A 26,655-nucleotide genomic window follows, 5' to 3' on the forward strand; every position below is an offset into this window, starting at 1 on the left:
TATAGACAAGAAAATCTTGAAAAATAAGTGATACTTATGGAAGAGTAGCATTTCCATATATTAATATATATTTTAAATCTGCTAGATTTCATATCACTGAAAATGAAATTAAGGCAGAGTAGGGAGCTATAAATAGACCCAAATACATTTAATTTATGATTAAAAATGTATTTATAATTGATAGGAATAATTTAGAAGATTTTTTTTTGAAAGACAGACTAACCAATTTGGAGGGAAAGTTAAGCTGGATTTTCAATGTTATGCCTGATATCAACTCACATATTTCTTAATATAATAAATATTTCCAACAAGGATGGGCATCTTGATTTTGTTAAATGAAGTTACCTAAGCACATAGAAGAGTACCTGTCATGTAAAGGACGTTAATAAGTATGTTTTTCATAAAAATTAAATCTGTAGGAAAAAAGTAGAATTTATATACTATGTGTGGAGGATAAGAGTGGAATGAGAACCACAGAAAAAAACAAAACAATTCCCCAAGAAAAATGTTGCCAAAGAACTAATTTTTTAAATTTACAATGGATTCATAAAAAGTAACAAGAAAAGTAGTCTGCCAGAGAAAACAGACAAGTTCAATAAAAAATAATTACAAAATCTCAGTAAGCAGTAGAAAATATTTCCACCTTATAATTTTAAAAATGCAAATAAGAATTAGATATTATTTTATTTTTTGCCAAAAAGATACAGAAACATGCAAATGTTTGATCATATTCAGAGCTTGTGAGAAAGTGGAAAAAATACTCGTACAGTTTCAACTACTACTGGAGCTAATTATTTGGAGGACATTTTGGCAATATTTATCAAAATTAAAGATGCATATACCAACTGCCATAAACTGCACTGATAGATATTTACTAGTATTCATACAAATTATATAAATGTGTTCACTACAAGCATGTAGTATTTATTGAACTTCATCTATGAAACAGAATATTCTTAGGATTGATGAGAAAAATGATAACAAAGGTGATAAGGTTCTTTAACACAATATGTGTTAACGTACTGAGGAATTCACACCTTAGTTATCCTAGTCAGAAGGTAGTATGATGTCTGATATGATATCTGAAGGCAGTATGATATCTGAATGAGTATGGTCAACAAATTATTTATAATCACAAAATAAGCATATACCATATAAATTATCTATTTAAATAGTACTTGCTAATTTATTTTCACTTATCTACCCAGCAGAAAATTATGCAGCCATTGAAAAGAATCTGTATACATGTGTTTATTCAGTAGTTCCCCCTTATCCGTAGTTTTGATTTCTGCAGTTTCTTTTATACATGGTCAACCATGGACTGAAATTATTAAATGGAAAATTCCAAAAATAAACAATTCATAAAATTTAAATCACACTCCATTCTGAGTAGGGTGATGAAATCTCATGCCATCCCTTCCAGGACATGAGTCGTCACTTTTTCCTGCATATTCACACTGTGTAAGCTATCTACCCATCAGTCGCTTAGTAGCTGTCTCCATTATCAGATCAACTGTCATAATAGCACAGTGCTTGTGTTCAAGTTACCCTTATTTTACTTGGTAATGGACCTGAAGTACAAAAATAGTGATGCTGGCAATTGGAATATGTTAAAGACTTCCTTTAAGTGAAAAGGTGAAAGTTCTCTACCTAATAAAAAAGAAAAAATAAATAATGCTGAGGTTGCTAAGATCTATGGTAAGAACAAAGCTTCTATCCCTGAAACTGTGAAGAAAAAAATAAATTTGTACTAGTTTTGCTGTTGAACCTCAAATTGCAAATGTTATGGCCATACTGTGTGATGAGTGCCTAGTTAAGATGGAAAAGATATTAACTTTGTGGGTGGATGATGTGAATAGAAAACACGTTCCGATTGTTGGCATCGTATTGCATAAGAAACCGTTGAGCCCATATAATGGCTTCAGCAGGATGCCCTGAAATGAGTGATACCAAGCCATTTATTGCAAATAATAGTTACAAGGAGTCAGGAATAGGTTAAGACTGAAAATATAAAAATTACTGAGAGAGAGAGAGAGAAAGAGAGAGAGAGAGAGAGAGAGAGAGAGAGAGAGAGAGAGGCCACATTTGCATAATTTTTGTTACAGTATATTGTTATAATTCTTCTGTTGTTTACTATTGTTAATCTCTACTGTGCCTAATTTATAAATTCATCTTTATCATAGGTTTGTATATCTAGGAAAAACATACATGTAGGGTTTGACAGAATCTGCAATTTCAGGAATCCATGGGGTTCTTGAAATGTATTCCTCAAAGAGCAGAGAAGACTGCTGTATGCTGGTATAGAAAGATGGAAATAATAAGCACTTAAATTAAAATTTTAATATACGGAATAGTACATCTAGTTAGATTCATTTTATGTATATACAAACATTCTCTGAAAAGATGACCATAGATATGTAGTATCTACGGATATCTATAGATATGTAGTATCTATTACCTTTTAGAAAGATATTGGGTGAGGAAGATAGTTTTTCATTTTTTTTTAAATATTTGTATGTAATGTCTGGATTTCTAAACAATGCCCAAACAATGTCAACAGATATTTTTGGTCAAGTGACTTTATGTACCATTTAAAATTCTTCTTTATACACACACATTTAGTTTTAAACTCTAACAAAATTTTTGTAATAAAAGAATAGGGGAAAAACAAAAGGTGTCTTTTTGAAGCCAAAGTTGGAGGACGGGGAAGAAATCCTTTCTTTTTCGGTCTGAGGCATCATGTTTTCTCAAATTTATTATAAGAAGAGAATGCTTCATATTTTCAACTTCCAAAAAAAGCTGACCATAAAAAGTACACTTTATTTGTTTAAGCCTGAGTTGGAATCTGAAATGAATCTTTATAATTCCATCCCTGTAATCAACAGAAGCAGGAGTTGTGGAAGTGCTGACACCATGCAAACACCAGCTATAATGAGTTGAGCTCATTGTGTCTTTCCCAGGCATGAGATTTTTATTTATTTATTTTGAATGTCTTATCAGGTTGATGGTCTGCATCATTTGCACTATATAAAATTTCACGATAAAATATTTTATTAGTTCATCTGAAAAGAGGAAAATGAGGATCACTTTGTTTAATTAGCTTTTAGTTCGCCAAAGACTTTAGAAAATAAACAAACTTGTTTTTACAAATTAATTGAGAACAGAAAAATATCTTCCTTTCAGGATTCTCCATCAAGGTGCTTGATGTTCCTCACATTTCTTTTTTTTTTTTTCCTAATGAGATGTTTCAGATGTTTTCTGTAGTTCATGGAGGGTAGATGCTATCTGCATTATTCATTATTGAAACGGTGGTATATCTTGGTTAGACTCTAAGCTCAAATCAGTTCTTATGACTAACCCTATGTCACCCATAAAAATCATGAATTATGTAATGTGCAGATCTTTTCACTACAGCATCACTGTTTCTGGTAAGCCAGTCATCTATTTTTATTAAATGTTTCTCATCTGCCATATGGACTCCGTTTTCAAGTTAATTACGAAATAGAGATGAAGAAATATTAAATTTGTAAAATATCTTTCCAATTAAAAATATTTTAGGAGATCACACATATAAAATGGTTTCTACATGACTCTACACATCAGGAGCAAGTGTTTCTTTCTTGAATTATACATAAAATGACACAAAATGCTAAAATGTTTTATTCAGGTGGAATTACAAACTTTTGGCAATATAATATCCATCACTTCAAAAGTAGAAATAAAAAATGCTGCATTCTGTATTATACTGAGTCTGTAGCACTTTTAATTGGCCACAGTCTTTATAATGAGCATTTACATTGTTAAATATTTATAAGCTTGAAAATTTGTAATATTGTTGATTAAAACAGTATTATTGTGAATCTAGTCATTTTAATAAGTGTCCATAACTCATAATTTGTTCCCCTTGACATCCAAAATACTAAACTATTTTCTTTAACTGCATACATCCTATAAACTGAATGTTTTTATTTTCCATAACCTTTTATCTAGTTTGTACCTAGAATGCATTTTCCAAATTAGAACGTCCACTTTTTTCCTTATGGATTTTGTTTGACAGAGGAATGTAAATTTCACCAACCATGCAACTCTTAGGACAATAGCCTTCCCTAAATTACCTGACTTTTTAGATTACATATAATTACTGAATTACTTGTTAGATTGGTTAAGAAGTATATCATACTATTTTTTGGTAAGATAAGAGTAAAACACTGGAATTTTTCTTCTTTTTACTCCAAGTTACAGAAGTGTTAAATATGAAGCAAACTTTATATTATGAATTCATTTTCCAACTGCTACAAAAAAAAAGAAAAGAAGGCCCAAAAAAGGCAAAACTGAAGAACTGATGTCAGGTGAGGATTTCTCAGATCATTTATGAGTTCTCAAGCTAATAGGATTTCTACTATTAAAATCATGGTTGCTAATAACTTTTTTTTTTCAGGAACTGACATATTTATTTTTAAGAAGAACTAAATGGATGCATGTTTAGTAGTTCATAGGTTCTAATTATGGTCAATTATATATCATAATCATATTATATCCTTACCAAAAGACCAAATATCTTCCCCAAGTCACACAATAATGACTGATGGATCAAATGCATCTGACTTCAAATTCATGCCATATGGCCCTTTTAAAACACTTTATGTCAAAGCTAGAACCATTATCATAACTGCTGTTTTATTCTACTTTTCAGTTTATAAAACGTCCTAACAACCAATATGGAATCTACTATTTACAGGAACTCAGTGAGGCATGAGGATCAGGGCCTATTATCTCCACTTTACAGACACGGAAGTTAAAGAGTTAACAATTTAAGGAACATGCCATAGAGTTAAAGGACAATATAGAGTTAACAATAACTCTAGCTGGTATAACATACATCCTCAAATAATAGTGGTTTAACCCAAGAAACATGTATTGCTTGTTGAAGCAAGTCCAAGCCTCATTTCTACTGGTAGTGGGGGCTCTGTTCTATTTAGGTCTCAAGGCTTCAGGCTGACTCAGACTCTGACTTCTTCACCATGTGATTTCCAGAGTCATCCTAGGTATCAATTTTCAGAAAAGTAAAAAGGTATTGGATTACATGAAAACTTTTTTATGGGCCAAGTATGAAAATAATATTTAATATCTTCAATGCGCGTTCCATTGACCAGAGTGCAGTCATATGGCCAGAGTCATATTTGCATGACAAAGGAGGTAGGGGAAGTAGTTGTTTTGGTTATCTATTACTGCATAACACATCATCCTACATCTTAATGCCTTCAAAGAAGGATTAAGTGCTATTTCTTATGGTTCTGAAAGTTGACCAGACTCAGCTGGACAGTTTTCATGTGGCTGCATTTTGGTCTCTTATGGTTGCATTTTGATGTTGGCTAGGTCAGTAGCCATAAAAAGTCTACAGAAGTCTTCAAATTCAAGAGAGCTGACTCACATAACAGACAATTGATATTGGCTATTAACTGGTAGCTCACCTGGGGTTGTTGACCAGAACACAAGTAGCCTTTTCCTGTGACCTGGGATTCTTATAACATGACAGCTAACTTCCTAGAGGAAATAACCTAACAGCAAGAATTCCAAGGAACAGAAAGGGAAACTGCCTGTTCAATACAGAATTATGCTGCAATTGGCACAGTGTTGACTCTGCCATATTCTTTCAGTCACAGAGCCAACACTTTTTCAAAAGAGTAGAGAAATAGACACCACTTCTTAGATGGGAGAGTGACAAGATCACATTGAATGAGAGCATGGGGGATGGGCGATATTGTTGCACTCATATTTAGAATACCGTCTTCCATAATATTCTAGCTATGTGCCTAGCAGGAAAGATTTGGTTAGAAATAGCTAGCCCATTTCTGCCACTTTCAGTTAACACAATATGCACCAAGGATATAAATCAGATTATCTTGATTATCTAAGATAAATAATGGTTAATTAAGGTGGAATAAACTTTTATGATTATTTTATTAACTGTTAATCTCTACTAAGAGCCAATGAGTAATAACATTGGGCTAATCATCATTTGCACTGGATTAGCTGTTACCTTCTTACTAAACATTGAAACTAGACAGTCACATGGTAGGCAGGTTAATTTAATTTGATCCCTTCCATCATAGAGGGAATTTCTATTCCTCACCAGAAAAGAAATTTATTCTGGTTTGTTTGTTTATTTATTTATTTATTTATTTATTTATTTATTTTTCCTTTTCTTTCTGCAAAGCTCCTGTTAGCACTGTGCTTACTTCATCATTATAGTCTTATGCAAAAATTCTGTTCTGCTCAAGGAACTAATTTTAGAGCCAAATTAATGAAGTAATTGCCTCACCCCGTATAATGCATGGGTCTTAACATTTACTCCATTTCCTAAGTGTAATGGCTTTAGAGAATATTGAAATAAGCTTATTGAAGACTTGGTTAGTGTTTTAATTGGGAGAAAAACATTTGAAGTTCAGATGTCATTCTGAATATGTCTAAATGTGTAACCACTCTGGTGATCTTTCTCTTATAGCTAGCCTATGTTTGTCCAGGAGCCACATAATAGAAGTCAGTGTAGCTATAGTGCACAACTCACTCAATAATGTTTTGCTTATTGTCCCCAAAACTTTGGACTTTGTTAGAGTGTGTAGAAATCATGCTAATTTATTTTAGTTATATTAGCCATATGTGGCTTCCAAAATTTGGCTGACAGGAGAAAAGAGCAATGAAGAAAACATGTCATCACTAAAGTGCCCCAGACCAGATGTGACCACAGCTCCGCTGACATCCACATTGGTCAGGACTCAACCACATGGCCTTAAGTCAACTTCAAGGAATAGAAGAAGGGTATTAATATTTGCTGGCCCTAATTCTCTCTGCCACAGAGATTATAATCACCAAGAGATGAATGATTCGACCGGTACACACAGCGATGTTCCCACTCAAGTGGAAATTGAGACTGTCACCTTTTCAGCTCCTCATGCCCCTGAACCAACAGGCAAAGGAAAAACGATTACTCTGCTGGTTGAGGTGATAATCCTGATTATCAAGGGCAAATAAGGTTGATACTATACAATTGCAATAGGAAGAACTCATCCAGACACTGAAAGAATTCCCTAAGGATGTTTCTTAATGTTCTCATATCCCGAGGAAGTAGAAGGTAAAGATAATTGAAGACTACAGTAGCCAATGCAACCAAGAAAAACTGTATTAGCTTTCACTATGTAATGATAAAATAAAATGAAAAGAAGAAATTCAGCAGCTATTAAAGATAAGCATTGTTGCACTCACATGTTCACTAGTGTGCAAATCAACCGAGAGTAAGCTGATGAGAGCTGAACTGAACGAGGCTGGATTCCGAGTTTGTGGAAGAGTTGAGGTCGTTTCATGAGCTTTCTGAAACTAGGGTGAAGAGGTTACATGATACTCCTCTGGAACATGCTCTTCTAATGTTAGACCATAAAGAACAAATTATATTTAATGTTCTTGCTCACATCACATGTACTAGCATTTTGCAGGTAAAAGCAAGTCACATGGCCACGTCCAATATGTAAAGAGCAAGAAAATATATACCCTGACTATCCTAGTGGGAGGCATAGAGTTACATGGCAAAGGGCATGGATGCATAGTTCTAAAAAGGTAGGAATTGAAGATTGTAATATTAAGTAATAAACATTTCAGTCTGTTACTACACCAAGTAATGAGATTGTGGGTGAAGGTAAAAGAGATATAGATTGGAGGTGGAACAAAATAGTAAAGGTTAACTTATCCAAGACAGGAAAAGGTTTAATTTCATACAAATTAGCTATTCTTCAATAATCAACTGTAATACTTAGACTCCATCTCCCTTGGTTACATCAAGAAGGGGGCCTGTGCTCACCCAATCATGATAAGATACTGTGTATGATACTAGCTTAACAAATTTTATAATCGCAATCACAAGGCGTACACACAGCCATCTGATCACACAGGGGAGGGGTTGGTATTTCCAACCCTATGTATGTTGAGCTAAAAGGATGAGGCTACAGCCCCATCCTTCTGATACATCATAGGGTTATTATGTATCTGTCCCTGATCTTGCCACTATTCTAATAACAAGCCTCTAACAAAACCCCCACATATCAAGTTTTAAAGCCTCTTCCTTAAAATGTGATGTTTGCCCTTGCTTGATTTCTGTATGCTACTACTAGAATCCCATGCCAAAAGGGACCCCACATATCTGCTACTACTCTGTGATTTCTCACCAACAGGCCCTTTGTTTATGCCATCTATCATTGGCCTTTGTTTGCTTGAGTTCCCTCCAGCCCCAATTTTTCTCAGCATTCCTGGTATGCTTTAGGTTCTGCTAAACTGAAATGTGCTTATGAGATACTTAGAATACAGAAGAGGGGTAGAAACCAGTCTCTCTTATTAGTAATTAATACTTGTATTTCAGTTACTAATTGAAACCAAAGAAATAGATGTCAGATATCAGCTACACACAGATCGAAAAGGCAGGTGAAAGATCTGCACATTGAATGCAGGTACCATGATTATAGGAGAGAAGCAGTGAGAGGAGCATCAGGTATACTGTGGTTGGAAAAAAACAAAACAAAAAAACACTGAAATTTTGTGAGCGCACATGTGAACCATGTAGAAGTAGGACTAATGATGTGATATGTTAAAAAATTTTGAATTTTCATGATGAAGAACTTAAGAGTATATTCACATATTAAACAGTTTTTAAAAGTCTTCACAGATAAAACATTTTACAAGTGCTGAAATGGAGAAAGATAGAAATGACATAGAATTGAAATCCTAATACAAATGTTTTTAAAATTCACTCTTACTTATTACTTTTTCAAATACATATATGTATATGTATATGAGTATATATGTACATATATATATATATATATATATATGTATATATATATATATATATATATATGGCTATTCAGCATTTGTTCTTTTCTTGCCTCCTAAATTGAATTAACTAAATATTTGTTAAGTGCTTACATGGAAATTATCATCCTAGTACTGTAAGGAATACCATATCAAGTTACACAATGTATATAAAGTCCTAAAGAGCTTACAATCTAATGAAGAAGGCAAGTACACCTGTTAATTTATTAAAAACTAGATCTATAAGTGTCCAGTGAAAGAGAAAAGCTCATTATACTGTTTGTGAATATTTGAGGAGACAAAATCTAAATCAGGTAGAATTTGAGCAGTGAAAATAACAACAATAAATTATTTTGCATAACATTTTAATATCAATCAATTTTTCCTCATAATCTCCTAATAAGTTTAAACTGATTTAAAAGTGATTTAATAAAGGAAACCTATTTGGTTCATGTAAATGCTTATACATTATTCTTTTCAAACCACTGTGGCAATCCATTCATGGACTATGAAATCATTTAGTAGATCTCCATTAACATTAAAAAAATTAAAGAGAGGCACACAGAAAATATCAGAATGCATTACCTACATTTAGCATATAAACAAACGTGAACTATTTGCTACATTAGTGTGTATGTGTGCATGTTTATGTGTCCATGTCATGAGTTACTATGTAAAGTGCTCCTTACTGTTGGTTATGTTCAAAACTTTTAATCTACATGTATATTATGTGTATCTGTATGTGTACTATATATATATATATATATATATATATATATATATATATATATATACTATATTTTAATCTCTATATATACTGAAATCAATACATAAGTCAAAATATTGGACAATACAGAATATTTCCAGTAAGACTTATTGATAGTGAAGCTCATTATCTTTGCTTTGTAGTTTTGTGTGGCTGTGCCCCAGCACTATGGTATAACATTACCTATTATTTTGGAGCTTTGCTATATGTAATTTCAGGTGCTTAATTTGAGCAGGTGTTGTTGAGTGAGTCATTCTACCTTAAGAGTTGACTTTAGCTATTTTTCCTTCCTCTTCCATCTTCTTTAAGATTTTTCTGTTGTTTTTGTACTGTTGTTGATGATGATGTTGTTTGTTCATCAGTGAGATGGGTAAAACAGAAAATATGAGACGGAGCCAAAGACTGAATACTCCCCAAACTGGCTAAGTGACAACTGACATCAATTTTTGGTTCCCAGGCTAATTTTTTTTATCTTTCCAGTTATCAGTTTACTTGACTTATTTGTTATAACTTTTGTCAACATCAGAAAACATAAGGCTTAAGAAACACTATTTGTTTGGAAAATCTGAAAAGGGGAGATGTTTCTATTTGCCAAATGTGCCTTGTATCTTCAAAACTTTTTCAGGGCAGATTTTACTTAGCATTTAACCTAGCAGTTTTCCAAAGGTCGTGATCATTATGTGTTAGGTAATTTCTGCAATATTTGATTGTGATGACAGAAAACTACCCAATCCCAAGTTCTTCTCCCAGAGAACACACACATTCTCATTGGGTCATCCTTCTTCAGTGTTCCCCTATGAATTTTCCTAAAAGTAGATAGAGCAAAAGGCTAAGAAAGCCTTGGAGAGCTCTGAGTTGAAGCCAAATCCTCTATCTCCTAATTCAAATGCAAAGACCTTATCAAAGGGATAGATCTTATGTCAGAGATTTGTCTAATCTAGCAGGACAGATTAGGGGCTCAAACACTGAGCCCATGGCTTGGCCTCCTTTTTTAAGCAACATTACTGTATATTCACAATGACAGTGTATATTTATATATACATGCATTTGTTCTCTAGGGAAAACTGTAATTAGCTTTTTCTACCTGAAGATTTTTAGTGGTGAACAACAGTAACAAAATCTATTCAATAAAATAGTAAAATATAAAAATGTATAATCTGTAAAATATACTGTGAGATAGTAATCAAATATTTTTATTGACCAAAGAGGAAAACCATACGTAATTGGGTGTGAGAATCACTTAAATCCTATTTATTATTTAGAACTCTAACTTAGGCAGGATTATATTTCAGCTCGACTTTATTGTCACTGTTACTATTACTATTGTTATTTTAATAGTCAATTACATGAAAATCTTTTTCAATTTCAATGATTCCATGATAGGTTCATAAATATATTGGGAAATAGTTTAGAAATTGTCTTAAATTCTACTATGCTAATATTCTTTTTAGTAGAATGGGAAAAAAATATATATATATACATATATATATATGTACATATATAGTGAATTCAATAAATATTTATTGAACATCTGCTATGTACTAGAAACTTTTTTATGGGCTAAGGCTATAGGAGAAGTAATCCAATCACAAAATCTTTTTCTTTAGTGGCAGAAGCAAATATTAAACAAATAGATAAGTAAGTATACAATATAGTCAAATAAATCATATTGAAATTAATAAATACAATAAGAGAAAAAAACAGTGAATAAAGATGGGATTTTGATGGGACAAGCAGGCAAAAGCTGTTAGGATAGTTGACATTTAAGCAGAGATCCTAGAAAAGGTGATTAACTGGAAGGGTCGCAAGTCTCTAGAGATGGGGTTATATTTAACACTTCTTTCTTAAAGACTCTGTATCTAAATATGTGTGTATATATTTAGCATATATTATTACTATTAGTTTGCTAGAGCTGCCATAACAAACAACCACAGATTGCTTGGCTTACACAACAGAAATTTCTTTGCTCACAGATCTGGAGTCTTGAAGTCCAAGGTTAAGCCGTTGGAGGTTTACTTTCTTCTGAGGCCTTTTTGCTTGGTTTGGGGATGCAGGATTCTTGCTGTGTCCTCACATGGTCTTTTTTCTCTGTGCATTCATCCCTGATGTTTGTATGTCTGACTTTCCTAATCTCATAAGATTGGATTAAGGTCCATCATAACAGTCTCATTTGAAGTTAATCACCTCTTTAAAGGCCGTATCTCTAAATACAGTCACATTTGAAGTACTGGATATTAAGTCTTCAACATATGAATTTTGGGGACACACAGTTCAGATATAAATAAACAAATATAGGTATAGATTTTTGCATGACACAATGCCCTTTTACCCTATTGTAAATAATTCCTTTCTCTCAAAGCCACTTACTTTAAGCCAAGATGAAAATCTATAAAGTATTTGACCTACTTGTCCTAACAGCAATAGGGGAAAAAAAAAAGAAAAAACACCACAGTCATTGAACAGAAAACAGAAAAGTAAATTCCTATCTGAAATTGCTTCTAGAATGTTTATATATGAATCAAATATTATACTATTAACAGAGCCTCCAATATATAATATGTAGTGATCTAAAAAAAAAAAAAAATTGCAGTGAAAGGATGAAAGTTAAACAAAAGAATAAATGACTTTAGTAAAACTATGTAACTCTCTAACACAGAAGTAAACCCAGCAACTCTATAGGACAATTCTGAAATGTTAAAAGGGACTTTGTAGTTCTAAAATATAACCTCAAATACTGTTGGTTAAAATTGTATTAGTTCCATCAATTTATGCTTTGTGGTTTTACATATGGCTGGTTATGATTACTTACGGGTGGGTCATAAAAACCCAGTGTGTTTTCTAAGCAGTCAAATTGCCTGTCAGCTGCTAAAGGGGCAGAATTAATGAGAAACTTACTTTATAGTCTAAAGAATAGCAGCTGGGGTCTTGTTTAACAAGTCCCGGGACAAGTCCCAGGAAACATACATGGAGGGGATCTCTTTGTGGCTAGACATATATCCTGCCTTGTCTCTAAAAAGTTCTAGTCATTGAGTAGAACAGTCAGATAGACAAAATTCAAGGACACAGCAACCGTTTTATACATCATTGATTACTAGTAAAAGAGTAGAGGACAATTTGCCACTTCTTTTCCGCTGTGGAAGAGAGTGCTATGTATTCACCCATACCCATTTCCTTTTACTCCTGGGATATAGCTGGACCATTTCTCAGCCTCTTGCATTTAGATGTAGCTATGCAAATTAATTCTTAACAATGTAATATGGAAGTATGGATATGTGCTACTTCCAGGCCTATATAATCTCCCAAAGATACAACCTGAGTATTTTTTTTTTCATTAATTCAACTATTAGATGAATGGCAAGTACTCAGAATAAATCAGAAGACCTGGAAGATGACAAAACAGTAAGATAGAAAGAGCCTGGATCTTGAAATTATTATATAGACCACCTGCCAGGCACTAGTACTGTTATGCAAATTAGAGAAAACAAAACAAAACACTGTGTCAATTCTCAGGTATTTTCAGATTCACTGTTAACCATAGTTAGCGTGTTCAGAATAATACTCCCACTGAGGATGAGAATTAGCTTATCAGGAAAGCCATCAAATAATCTAACACAGTGGTCTCCCTGGGAATGAGCAGAAGAATCTACTGAGAGGGCATGGAAACTTTTAAAGTTTATCTCTAAATCTTTTATTAATTTGAAAGGAAGAAAACTTTACTGCCATTTAACATATCTCTTACCAATAGTATATCATTAATATCATATCTTAAATATATCATATCTTAAATAAATTCACATACCTTGTTTGGGTTAAAAGTTAAACTTTTTTTTTTATATAGTTAGTGGGACATAATTCAAAAAATTTAGACACCTCTGATCAAAGACACAGCTGTAGGTGTAAAGTGTATAAAAATTTACTTGTGAAAAATTGTAAAATGAAGCATTTCAACATTATGCCAGCTCAAGAAGCCTAAAAAAGGATAAATCATGAAGATATTTGATAGATTTCATTTATCAAAACAGCTAGTTCATATCTGTACTTTAGTACAAGGAAATATCACTGTCCATTCTCCATCTCTTGTATCTGGAAAAGCCTTCTACCTTGCTTTGCACAATAATATATAGTTGAAGTGTCACTGAGTGAGTTCCGATCCTCAGCCTTAGGACGCCTGACATTTCCTGCACTGGTTCTTTTGGAATATGACCTCCATGAGCACAAGCCTAGCCTATTCTCCATGAGGATGAGGAATCATGTGGAGAAAATGAACCAGCCTCCCTGGACACCTCAGTCATTCCATTGGAGGCCCTATAACAGTAAGATATCCCAGCTGAGCACAGCCTAAATTATTGACCCACAAAATAATAAGTAAAAAAATCATGTTTTAAGCCCCTAATTTGGGATGATTTGTTACACTGCAAAAGATTTGTTACATACAAATGCTTTGTAGCAGGTACTATTCCATAGGTGAAAATGCAGTGCTGTAAGAAGCTCAACATTGATTTTAGTTAACATTAAGATTTTTAAAGAACTAATTATAAAAATTGCATGTTATGTTATGTTAATAAGTAATTGAAATAAATATGATGTCTCATCATTCCCAAACTACCTCTAAAGGGTACTATTGCTTACCAAGAATGTGATCATTTGAGTTAATGATCCCACCTCATTTTACACTCCTAGGAGAGTAGCATCCATCATCTCCCTCACTATAGAACTGTTGTAGTGGAGGTGAGCTTCCCTGTCCCATGACTTGGGCTTGGCCATATTACTTACTTTGGACAATTGGATATCAGAAGAACTGAAGTGAATGGATGCTTAACATATGCTTGGGTGGTTTGGATTGTCCTTTTATGCTTCCGTCATTGCAATGAGAAGAACATACCCAATGTTTCCAGACTGAATCCTATGAGATATAGAGATTTGTCCTAGTTTGCCACATACTAGTATATACATTCTGAAGCAGATCTGCTTAGGTTGAGACCATCCTACATCATTTGCAACTTATACACATAAGAATACATGTAAGCCACTATATTTGGAGATATTTTCTATTCAGTGTTATAGTGATAGTAGCTGGCTGGTAAAAAGTCAAGCAGATACATCTATATTCAAAAATAAAATTATGCAAAAAATACCTATAAGATTCTGAAAAATAGAGGGGAAAAAATCTATGTACTTTGTGCATTAGTGCACTGTGCTTACTTTGTTTATATAACAAGTCTACTGATTGCTTAAAAATTTGATCTAGAAAATCATAAGAAATAATTTACTAACCACAATAATATCTAGATTTGATAAAAATGGTGATGTGAGGTGAGCCTCTTGAAATCTCTCTTGGAATTTACAACAAATTAGACAACTATAACTCCACAAAGGTCTCCCTGTGCAGCAGACAGACAAGACTAAGAAGAACACTACTGAAATCATCTAAAGGTGGAGAAATTGCACGAGCGGGAGTGGAGGGAAGGAAAAAGTGCAGAGACGGGGAAGCTCAGACGGAGGAAACAGACCTAGCTCAGTACTCTGAGTTCAATGCATCCCGGAACTGCTGCAGCTGCAGGAAAGGGAAGAACTTGGACTGCTAGGGCTCCGCTTATGGCCCATAGGGCTAAGGGGACAGCATATAACACGGCTGAACCCAACACTCACTGCATAGATCTCGGAGCAAAGACTGAGGGAAGAAGGCTGAAGACAGTGGTTTAAGCCCTCACTGCTGAGCAGAGATGGAACCCTGAGGTACTGAGCCTAGCTGCCCCCTCCTTACCTTCCCAGAGCTCACCCTGCCCCACCTGCCCAATGCTAGAAGTGGAATAGTAACAGTGTCAGATCAAAAGAACAGAGTATTTGCAGTTCTGAGAACTGTGGTCTACAGTCATAGACTTGCAGTCCAACTAGTTCCGGCAAAGGAGAGGGAGCCATGGAAGCAAGACTGGCTGTGTTGGTGATCGCCGCCATTGCTCTGGGCCCCCTCTCACAACCCACCCCACCTCAGTCCCCACCTATCTGGGCAGATCCCTGCAGGAGTAAACAAAGCTGCTGAAACACACGGGCTCTGAATCTGGTACAGGAAGAGCTTTGGAACTTCAGCAGTTCTCCACATCTCCCCACGGAGGTGGCACCCTATGATCCAGGCAAACTGTTCACAGAGGAGAAGCCCACCTTTCAGAGAATACTCCCATTGTGTGAGAAGCCAGATTATTGCAGAGAAAATATAACACTACAGTGTGAGAGAGAATAAAAGTCTGCAGTTGGAGAGAAAATAAAACATTCTACCAACACCTACTGGAAAACAAAAGAAAGACCTGTTCCTATCAACCTGTTACAGAACCCACTCCTATAGATGTCTAGGAAGAGAAATAATAAATCAGTAATTGCCATGAATAACCAAGGTAAAAAGACAGCTCAGGAAGAAAATGAAAAGTCTCCAGAAAATGAACTTAAAGACATGGAAATATGTGACTTAAATGACAGAGAATTCAAGATTGCAGTTCTTGCATCTCAAAAAAATGCAAGAAAACACAGACAGACAGTTTAATGAACTCAGAAACACAATCAAAGAAAAACATGAACACTTTACCAAAGAGACTGAATTTTTTAAAAAGAACCAAATAGAATTTCTGGAGTTTAAGAACTCAATAAAATAAATGAAGAATGAAATAGCCAGCTTAGGTAGTAGAGTTGACCAGATAGAGGAAAGAATCAGTGACATCGAAGATAGAAACCTGGAAATGATATGGATGGGAGAAGAAAGAGACCTGAGACTTAAAAGGAATGAAAGAACTCTAGAAGAACTTTCTGACTCCATCAGAAAGAGCAATATAAGAATAATGGGCATACCAGAAGGAGAATAAAGAGGGAAGGGAACTGATAGTATATTCAAACAAGTAGTCAACGAGAACTTCCCAAACTTGTGGAAAGAAATGGATCCTCAAATCCAAGAAGCAAATAGACCACCTAGTTACCTCAACCCCAGCAGGCCTTCTCCAAGGCACATTGTATTAAAGCTGTCAAAAATTAACAACAAAGAAAGAATCCTCAAGGCAGCCAGGGAAAAGAAGATGGTAACCTACAAAGGAAAACCCATTAGATTATCATCAGATTTCAGCAGAAACTTGACAAGCCAGGAGGGCGTGGAATAAAATATTCAAACTATTGAAAGAGAGAAAATATGAGCCAAGAATAATATACCCAGCAAAGATATCCTTTAGATATGAAGGAGGAATAAAGACCTTTCCAGGCATACAAAAGCTGAGGGAATTTTCTAACACACGACCTGCACTAAAAGAAATCTTGAAGGATGCTATTCGACCAACACAAATAGGGATAATTTGTGACAACCAAAACATAAAGGGGGGGGGGGAGGAGTACAGGGCTTAACCAGAATATGGGAATGGAGAAAGTAATCATGCTGAAGTAAATGGAATACTCTAAATATGAAACTTTCTTTGATATAAACTTAACGGTAACAATTAAAAAAAAAAATCCAGAACTGAAATATATAATGCAATAAAAGAAGAAACAGAGGGGAAAATCATAGAATACCACCACATAGAAATAATAGACAACAATAAAATGACAAAGAAACAATGGAGACATAGTCTTACCAGAAAACCAAAGGTAGAATCATAGGACATCCTCACATATCAATAATGACCCTAAATGTAAGTGGACTGAACTCACCAATAAAAAGGCACAGAGTAGCAGATTGGATCAAAAAACTAAACCCAACCATATGCTGCCTCCAAGAGACACATCTCAGCTACAAGGACAAACATATACTCAAAGTGAAAGGATAGAAACTGACACTCCAAGCAAATGGTATCCAGAGAAAATCAGGTGTAGCCATAATGATATCAGATGAAACAGACTTCAGGATAAAAAAGGAAACAAGAGACAAAGACAGACATATTATAATGATAAAAGGGACTATACAACAAGAAGACATAACAGTCATCAATATTTATGCCCCCAAACAGGGAGCACCGAAATATACCAAACAACTACTAACAGAAGTAAAGGGAGAAATTGACCAAAACACAATTACAATAGAGGACCTAAATACATCATTGACAGCTATGGATAGATCATCCAAACAGAAAACAAATAAAGAAATACCAGCCTTAAATGACACATTAGATGAAATGGACATCATTGACACTTATAGAGCACTTCATCCTAGAACATCAGACTATATATCTTTCTCTAGTGTACATGGCACATTCTCAAGGATAGACCATATGTTGGGACATAAAACTAACCTCAGCAAATTTAAGAAGATTGAAATCATACCAAGCATATTCTCTGATCACAAGGCTTTGAAATTGGATATAAACCGCAAAAAGAAAGCAGGAAAAACCACAAGTATGTGGAGATTAGACAACATACTTTTAAAGAACGACCAGGTCAAAGAAGAAATGAGGAGACATCAAAATATACATAGAAACAAATGAGAATGAAACTACATCCTCCAAAAATTTTGAGGATGCAGTGAAACAGTGTTTAGAGGGAAATTTATATCATTACAGGCCTATCTCAAGAAACAAGAAACATCCCAGATAAATAACCTGATGTTACACTTAAAGAACTAGAAAAAGAAGAACAAATGAAACCCTAGGTCAGCAGAAGAAAGGAAATAATAAAAATCAGAGTGGATCTAAATGAAATAGAGAAAAAAGACGACAGAAAAAAATAATGTGACAGAGTTGGTTTTTTGAAAAGATTACTAAAATTGAGAAAACCTTAGCTAGACTCACTAAGATAAACAGAGAAAAGACATTAATAAACAAAATCAGAAATGAAAGAGGGGAAGTTATCACAGATGCCACAGAAATGCAAAGGATCATCCAAGAATACTATGAAGGACTATATGCCACCAAATTCAATAACCTAGAAGAAATGGACAAGTTCTTAGAAACATATAGCCTTCATAGGCTGAATCATGAAGAATCGGAAAATCTCAATAGACAGGTCACCAGCAAGGAAATTGAATCAGTCATCTGAAACCTTCCCCAAAGCAAAAGTCCGGGACCAGATGGCTTCACTAGTGAATTCTACCAAACTTTCAAAGAATATCTAATACTTGTCCTACTCAAACTCTTCCAAAAAATTGAAGAAGAGACAATACTCCCTATCTGACTTTATGAGGCCAACATTACCCTGATACCAAAACCTGATAAGGATAACACAAAAAAAGAAAACTACAGACCAATATATCTGATGAATACAGATGCAAAAGTCCTAAACAAAATTTTAGCAAATCAAATGTAGCAAAGCATTAAAAGGACTATTCATCACGACCAAGTGGGATTCATCCCAGGGGCAGAAGAATGGTTCAGCATATGCAAATCCATCAATGTGATACACTACACAAACAAAATAAAGGACAAAAATCATATGATGATATCAAATGATGCAGAAAAAGTGTTTGACAAGATACAACATCCATTTATGATTAAAACAATACAATAGGTATAGAAGGAAAATATCTTAACATAATAAAGTCCATATATAACAAGCCCTCAGCTAATATCATAATTAATGGTGAAAAACTAAGGTCCTTTGCTCTATGTTCAAGAACACGACAGGGTTATCTCCTACCATCTCTGCTTTTTGATATAGTGTTGGAAGTCCTTGCGAGAGTAACCAGGCAAGAGAAAGAAATGAAAAGCATCAAAATTGGGAATGAAGAAGTTAAATTATCACTCTTTGCAGGTTGCATGATGCTATATATAGAAAACCCTAAAGACTCCACCAAAAAGCTATGAGAAACAATAAACTAATATAGTAAAGTTGTTGGCTACAAAATCAATGTACAGAAGTCCATTGCATTCCTATATACTAACAATGAAATCTCAGAAAATAAATTAAAAGAAAACAATTTCTTTTGCAATTGCAGCAAAAAGAATAAAATACCTAGAAATAAACTTAACCAAGGATGTGAAAGACCTATATGCTGAAAACTATAAAAGATTTTTAAAAGAAATTGAATACACAAAGAAATGGAAAGACATGCTGTTCTGTGCACATGGATTGGAAGAATCAACATAGTTAAAATGGCCATATTACCCAAAGCAATATACAGATTTAATGCAAACCCCATCAAAATCCCAAGGTCATTTTTTAAAGAAATAGAACAAAAAAATCCTCAGATTTGTATGGAACCACAAAAGACCCCGAATAGCCAGAGCAATCCTCAGAAAAAAGAACAGTGCTCAAGATATCACACTTCCTGACTTTAGCTTGTACTACAGGGCAACAATAATCAAAACAGCATGGTATTGGCAGAAAAAAAGACACACAGACCAATGGAATAGAATTGAGAACTCAGAAATAAATCCACATAAATACGGACAGATAATTTTTGACAAAGAAGCAGAAAACATACAATGGAGAAAAGACAGCCTCTTCAATAAAGGGTGATGGAAGAATTGGAAAGCCAAATGCAAAAGAATGAAACTGGACTGCTATCTGTCACCATGTACCAAAATTAACTCAAAATGGATCAAAGAGCTAAGCATAAGACCTGAAACAATAAACTGCATGGAAGAAAACATAGTTACTAAATTTACGGACCGTGAGTTCAAAGAGCATTTTATGAATTTGAATCCAAAGGCAAGGGAAGTAAAAGCTAAAATAAATGAATGGGACTATATGAAACTTAAAAGCTTCTGCACAGCAAAAGAAGCCATCGACAAAATAAAGAAGCAACCAACTGAATGGGAGAAGATTTTTGCAAACAGCGCCTCTGATAAGGGTCTAATATCCAAAATATACAAGGAACTCATACAACTCAAGAACAAAAAAAATAAAAAAAACAACCCAATTGAAAAACTGGCAGAGGACCTGAAGAGACATTTCTCCAAATAGGACATGCACATCCAAATAGACATATGGGAAAATGCTCAATATCACTAATCATCAGAGAAATGCAAATAAAAAACACAATGAGATATCACCTCACCCTGGTTAGAATGGCAATCATCAACAGGACAAATAGTAACAAGTGTTGGAGAGGCTGTGGAGAAAAAGGAACCCTCATACACTGTTGTGGGGAATACAGATTGGTGCAGCTGCTATGGAAGGCAGTGTGGAGGTTCCTCAAAAAATTAAGAATAGAATTACCATATGATCCAGTATTCCCTCTCCTGGGTATCTACCCAAAAAATCGAAAAACATTTATCCATAAAGACCTGCATGCTTCAATGTTCATTGCAGCTTTATTTACAGCGGCCAAGACATGGAAACAACCAAAATATCCTTTGATAGATGAATGGATAAAGAAATTGTGGTATATATACACAATGGAATAGAATTCAGCAGTAAGAAAAGATGAAATAGTACCATTTGTGACAACATGGATGGATCTTGAGATTATAATGCTAAGCGAAATAAGTCAGACAGGAAAGGTAGAGAACCATATGATTTCACTGCTTTTGTGGTTTATAAAACTGAAAACTAACAAATGAAGGAACAAAAACTCATAGACATAGATAATAGTTTAGGAGTTACCAGAGGGTAAGGGTGATGGGGGCTCTAAAAGAGGATAAATGGGGTCTAATATATTGTAATAGAAACAGAACTGACTGGGTGATGAACACACAATATGAGATATAGATAATGTATTACAGAACTGTACACCTGAAATCTATGTAACTTTACTAATAATTGTCACCCCAATAAACTTTAATTTAAAAAAATCTAGGTTTTTTGGAATCAGTATCAACTGATTATTTATCAAACAATTATATTTTTATGAGACTATCCATTAAAATTCCATGTTCTCCTGAACAGAGCAAACTATTTTAAATTCATAAAAACTAAAAAAGATTCTAATATAAAAATGTCATAAGTAGATATATTCTATTCATTATTTAATACAGTATGCAGATAAATTCTCAATTCTTTTCAACTAAGTTTTCAGTTTCCAATTAATATTCAACTCATTAATGGTAGTAATCATTTGTACATTTCTGTATACTTGAAGACTATGTTCCATGTTGTCCTGCTAGGAATTGATCTGTAAATCTATGATTTTCAAATTATCATCTGTGAACTGATGCCATCAAGTTCACCTTGAATGATTCCAGAGACTCCTCCCAGATTTAATGAATCAGGACCTCTGCCTGGGGTTATATTCTGACATCTACATATTTATCAAGTTCTCCAACAAATTCATAGGCACAGTAAAGTTTCAGAGCTACTTCCCTAAATATTTTTTAATGATTCACTTAACACATGCGTCTTCTTTGACACAAATACTGTCTCTTCCTACTTTTGTGCAACACATGTATTTGCATATCAGTACTTCCGAATCCATCCTCTGCTTTGCTACAGCTCTAACCTTATAAAATTGATACGTGAAAATATTTTTCTATTATTAAATACCAACATTTATGTAGGATGAATAAATCACAGAATTATGATCACTTGGCGTTTTATTTTAATCATTGTTTATACTTTATTCAGTATTATATAAAGTCAATTACCTTAATTTGCTATTTGTAATTGAACTATTTATTGAAATAATCATGGATTGGCATGCAGTTGTAAAAATAATACATAGAATAGAGATTCCATGAACACTTTACTTAGCTTCCCCCAATGCTAATATTTTAAAACTATAGTGCAATATTACCACCAAAATATTGGCATTGATACAGTCCATCAGTTTTGTTTAGATTTTCCGAGTTTTACGTGTACTCATTTATGTTTGTGTGTGGGAGGAGGATGTGAGTTTGTAATTTAATTCTATGCAACTTTATCACATCTATAGTTTTGTGTAACTACCATCATAGTCAAGATATGTACGAGTTCAATTACCACAAAATTCTCTCAAGTTGCCCGTTCATAAACATAACTCACTCCCTTCCACCCCACTCATAACCCTAAGCCCTGAAAACTCTCATCTGTTCTCAATTTTCAAAATGTTGTCATTTGAAAAAATTATATATAAGTGGAATTATACAGTATGATTTACTTATGGGATTGGCTATTTTCACCCAGTGTAATTCTCTGTTGTGTATCTCAGTATTCATTCCTTTTTGTTGCTGAATAGTATTCCATGGTGTTTATGTACCACAATTGGTTTATTTGTCAGTTGAAGGATATCTGTACTGTTTGAAATTCTTGGCCATCACACACAAACACACACACACACACACACACACACACACACACACACAAACTGCTCTGAGTAGTTGCATTTAGGTTTTGTGTGAACTTGTTTTCATTTCCTGGAATGAATGCACAAGGGTGAAATTGCTGGCCATATGATAACTGAGTGATTAATTTTTTTTAAGAAACCGCCCAACAGTATTCCAGAGTGTCTGTACCATTTTGTATCACCAACAGTAATGTATAAATGATTCAATTTCTCTGCATCCTCACCAGAATTTGGTATTGTCTCTATTTTTTTTTTGGTCATTCTAATGGGCATGAAATGATATGTCATTGTAGTTTTCATTTGTATTTCCCCGATGACTAAAGGTGATGAACATAAGTAGTTATTTATCTTCTATATACTCGTATCTTGTTCAGTGAAGTGTCTGTCTATGTCTTTTGACCATGTTATAATTTAATTGTTTGCTTTCTACTGAGATTTAAGAGTTCTTTAAATATTCTCGATAATATTTCTTTATCATATATGCAGTTTGCAAATCTTTTCTCTTAATTTCTAATAAGACCAACATAAAATATGTTATCTGGTTCTCTAAAATTATACTAGAGACAAAATGAAATTACTGAATTTTAATTTAAGAGTGAAATTAGCTAAGTAATAGAGAGAGAAAAGAGAGAGAGGATAAAGAAAGAAACAGAAAGAATAAAAACATAAAGATCACATGCAGTGAAGGGAAAGTAAAATTTTCTTCTGCAATTTAGTGGCCTCCTTCGATTTTCCTTCTATAGTCCAGAAGTTAACATTTTTATAAGCATCAGAGGAAGATCAAGTCAATATTATCCACATGAAACTAAAAAGATAATTAGACATGTTAGATGTCTTCCTTCATCTGGTTCTTTCACAAAGTTCTATTCTAACAGTAAATGACAGTTAAAGATACTTTAAATGCCCAGCATCAGGAATGATAAGAGAGCTTTGATTTTGATATATTATACATAAATAATACACATAATTTTGGGGAAAATGTATTGTTTAATTTTTTATTAAAAATGTCTTCATATGTCAAAAGAACTAGTAGAAAATTAGAAATTTTCACTCCTAATTACTTTCTTTCCATTTCTCTAAGATACTACTTAATTGAAAGTACTCATAAGACTGAAAAAAAAAAGTATTTTATTATCTAAGTGTTTTTCTGAAAGTATAAATTTATAATTAATTTTATTGGTTATTTATTCATTGGTTAATGATATCTAACAATCAAGAAAATTCAGTAAATTTTTGGTAGTTTATAGGGTGTTCCATATACTTTCATATTTACTTTTATAAGGCACTTATCACTAGTTTGAAATGACTTTAATGCAGCTAAGAAAAGAAATGCATTAACGTTTATTTAGTTACTCTATGCCTAAGTTTCAGGAAACAAAAAGAAGCATAAAATATGTTAAGTATTTCACAATTGCACAAGTGTCATTAAATTAAACAAGGATTTTATTAGATGATAAAAATAGCATATTTGTGAAGGTGAAATGAAAGAATACTATGTAGGAAGTCAGTAGATTTATGTACTTATCAAGGGCTTCGTAGAGAGAGAGAGAAAAAAAATAATCCCAGCTTTGTTTCTTTGGGTAATTAATATTCTTAATCTCACTATGTCTCAGTTCCTCATCAACCAAATGTATAACACCTGTTAGATAAATGGGAGATTTTATTAGTATAGGTAACAATATGGGGTAAGAGGATGATATTTATTCAAGGGGGAGAATGTGAGCAGGGCCTTAAAGATGGAGTTAAAATGAAGAAATAAGGTAGTCATGAAAGTCTTTTGTAGAAATAGTGGGAAGTGAGCTGTATACTTAAAAAAAAAAAAAAAAAAAAAAAAAAATTCCTAAGAATTAGAAAATGGGGAGAACCAAAAAAGGTATTTAAGGCAATGAAAGCCCCAAGGTAAAGTCCCAAAGAAAGATTGACAGGGCTAGATGATGGAGGCCCTCTGATGCCAGCCAGGGGACTTTGGTGGTGCTGAGTAATTATTAGAACTGGGTAACCCCAGTTCAGGACAGGATACCCTCAAATAGGCACCATGGCATATTGAATATTTTCAGTTAAAGAAATTTGAGAAAACGACAGAAGCATGAAGGTCACTTTGACCTTCCCACTCCTTACCCTTCTTCGCTAAAAGAAATCGTAAAACCCTCCTGTGAGAGTTACCCTTCCTTTATCCACGGAAAGGAGCATCAAGACAAAAAGATGCTGAGAAAAATCAAAGCAAACAAACAGACCTTGCTAATTTCCCCCAGTTTATCATATCTACTTCACACTCTTTGGCCTATCATATTTTTCAGTGCTCTTCTCTTTTCATCAAACTTTTAAAATCAAAAGCAAATAGAGAACAGCTTTGACGTTTCCCTGAGCAGACAAAATCAGTTTAGTCAATAATTTAATTTAATTACCAATGACTGTAAAAACACTGCTTTCTCACTATATAAGTTGCTTTGTTATACCCTTGAGCCTCATTCCGTATTTTGGTCTGAGTGCTCTCGGTTTGCCAACTGTCTTTTTCGTGTGTGCCCAATACAGTTTTACCAATTACAACTTCAGTGATATAATGATTTTGCTTTGGCTATTTCTGAACCTTTGACAAAAGCTAGCATTAAAAATACTCAGGCTTAACAGTTTCTTCAAGTCTTGATTTCCTTATGAAGTCTCCCAAGTCATGTAAAAGATATGTGAAATTGATATGCTTTTCACCTGGTAATATGTCTATCAGTTCAATTTTCAGACCCAGCCAGGGATCCTGAGAGGGTTGAGGAAAACTTTTCTCTCTTTTACAGTAATTTGCCCCCTCTGATTTTTATTTTTATTTTTGGATGGGGTGTACAGAGATATATGCAATGAATTGAGAAAGGAGCCATTAAAAATAAAAATAAATAAATAAATCAGAAAATCAGAAAATATATGCTTAAATTCCAAGACAAGGACAAAAAAACAAAACAAAACAAAAAAACAACAAACAAAAAACCCAAAAAACAATCTTATCCTCTGGCAAAGGGAAAGTTCCTGCCACATACATTAATGATCTTAATTATCCAACAATTGAGCCTCTATGAGCTCAAAAAGTTGACTGCTTGATTAAATGTATTTTATCTCAATAGATAGCACTTTAGTTACTTGACAAGGTCAAGGTCTTTAATACACAGCAAAGCTAGTTCTACAGGATGAGCTATAGTTGCAGAAAACAGACTTTTCTTGAAAAAAGAAATGTTGGGAATCAGACTCTGCAAGGACATATCATTACAGTATAAGAATTTCAACAGAAAATGGAAAGAAAAATCCTCTGAAATATGTTTATCAGCAAATGACCTGATCAGCTATGGTCCATCACAGGCAGATCATGGCTCTGTAAATCAGTACATCCCAGAAAGCAACTTTAAATGGATTTGAGATTACTGACACTTTTTATTAAAGTTCCTTCATAGCTCAGGGAAGGAAATATAATGCTCAAAGTATTGCACCTTTTAAAACTTCATAGGTTATCTTATTTAAAACAGAAAACTTTCTTATTTTAGGCTCTTTTATAAATAGCTTAAGCCATTGAGGTTTAAAAGCAGAGCTGACAATTTTTAAAGAATCTTTTTGAAGTTGTATGCCATTTTTTAAGAGTACTGAATGCTTCCTATCATGGACTTGATCAGTGGAAGGCAGCTCACTTGATAGCCTCCTCAGTTACCAGACAGAATGATATAACATACTATCTCAAGACAAGGAGTCAATTAAAGTAGCAGCTCAAACATTCAAAGTATTTAGAGGGTTCTTACTTTAACATTTAGGAAATCAACATTTGTTTTTACAGAGTCATCAGATTGGAAGCCTTTGTCTTCAGGCAAAGCACTTTGAAAATGATCCCTGCTTTGGGAGA

This window comes from Rhinolophus sinicus, linkage group LG06, assembly GCF_036562045.2.
Source record: "Rhinolophus sinicus isolate RSC01 linkage group LG06, ASM3656204v1, whole genome shotgun sequence".
Classification (NCBI taxonomy): Eukaryota; Metazoa; Chordata; class Mammalia; order Chiroptera; family Rhinolophidae; genus Rhinolophus; species Rhinolophus sinicus.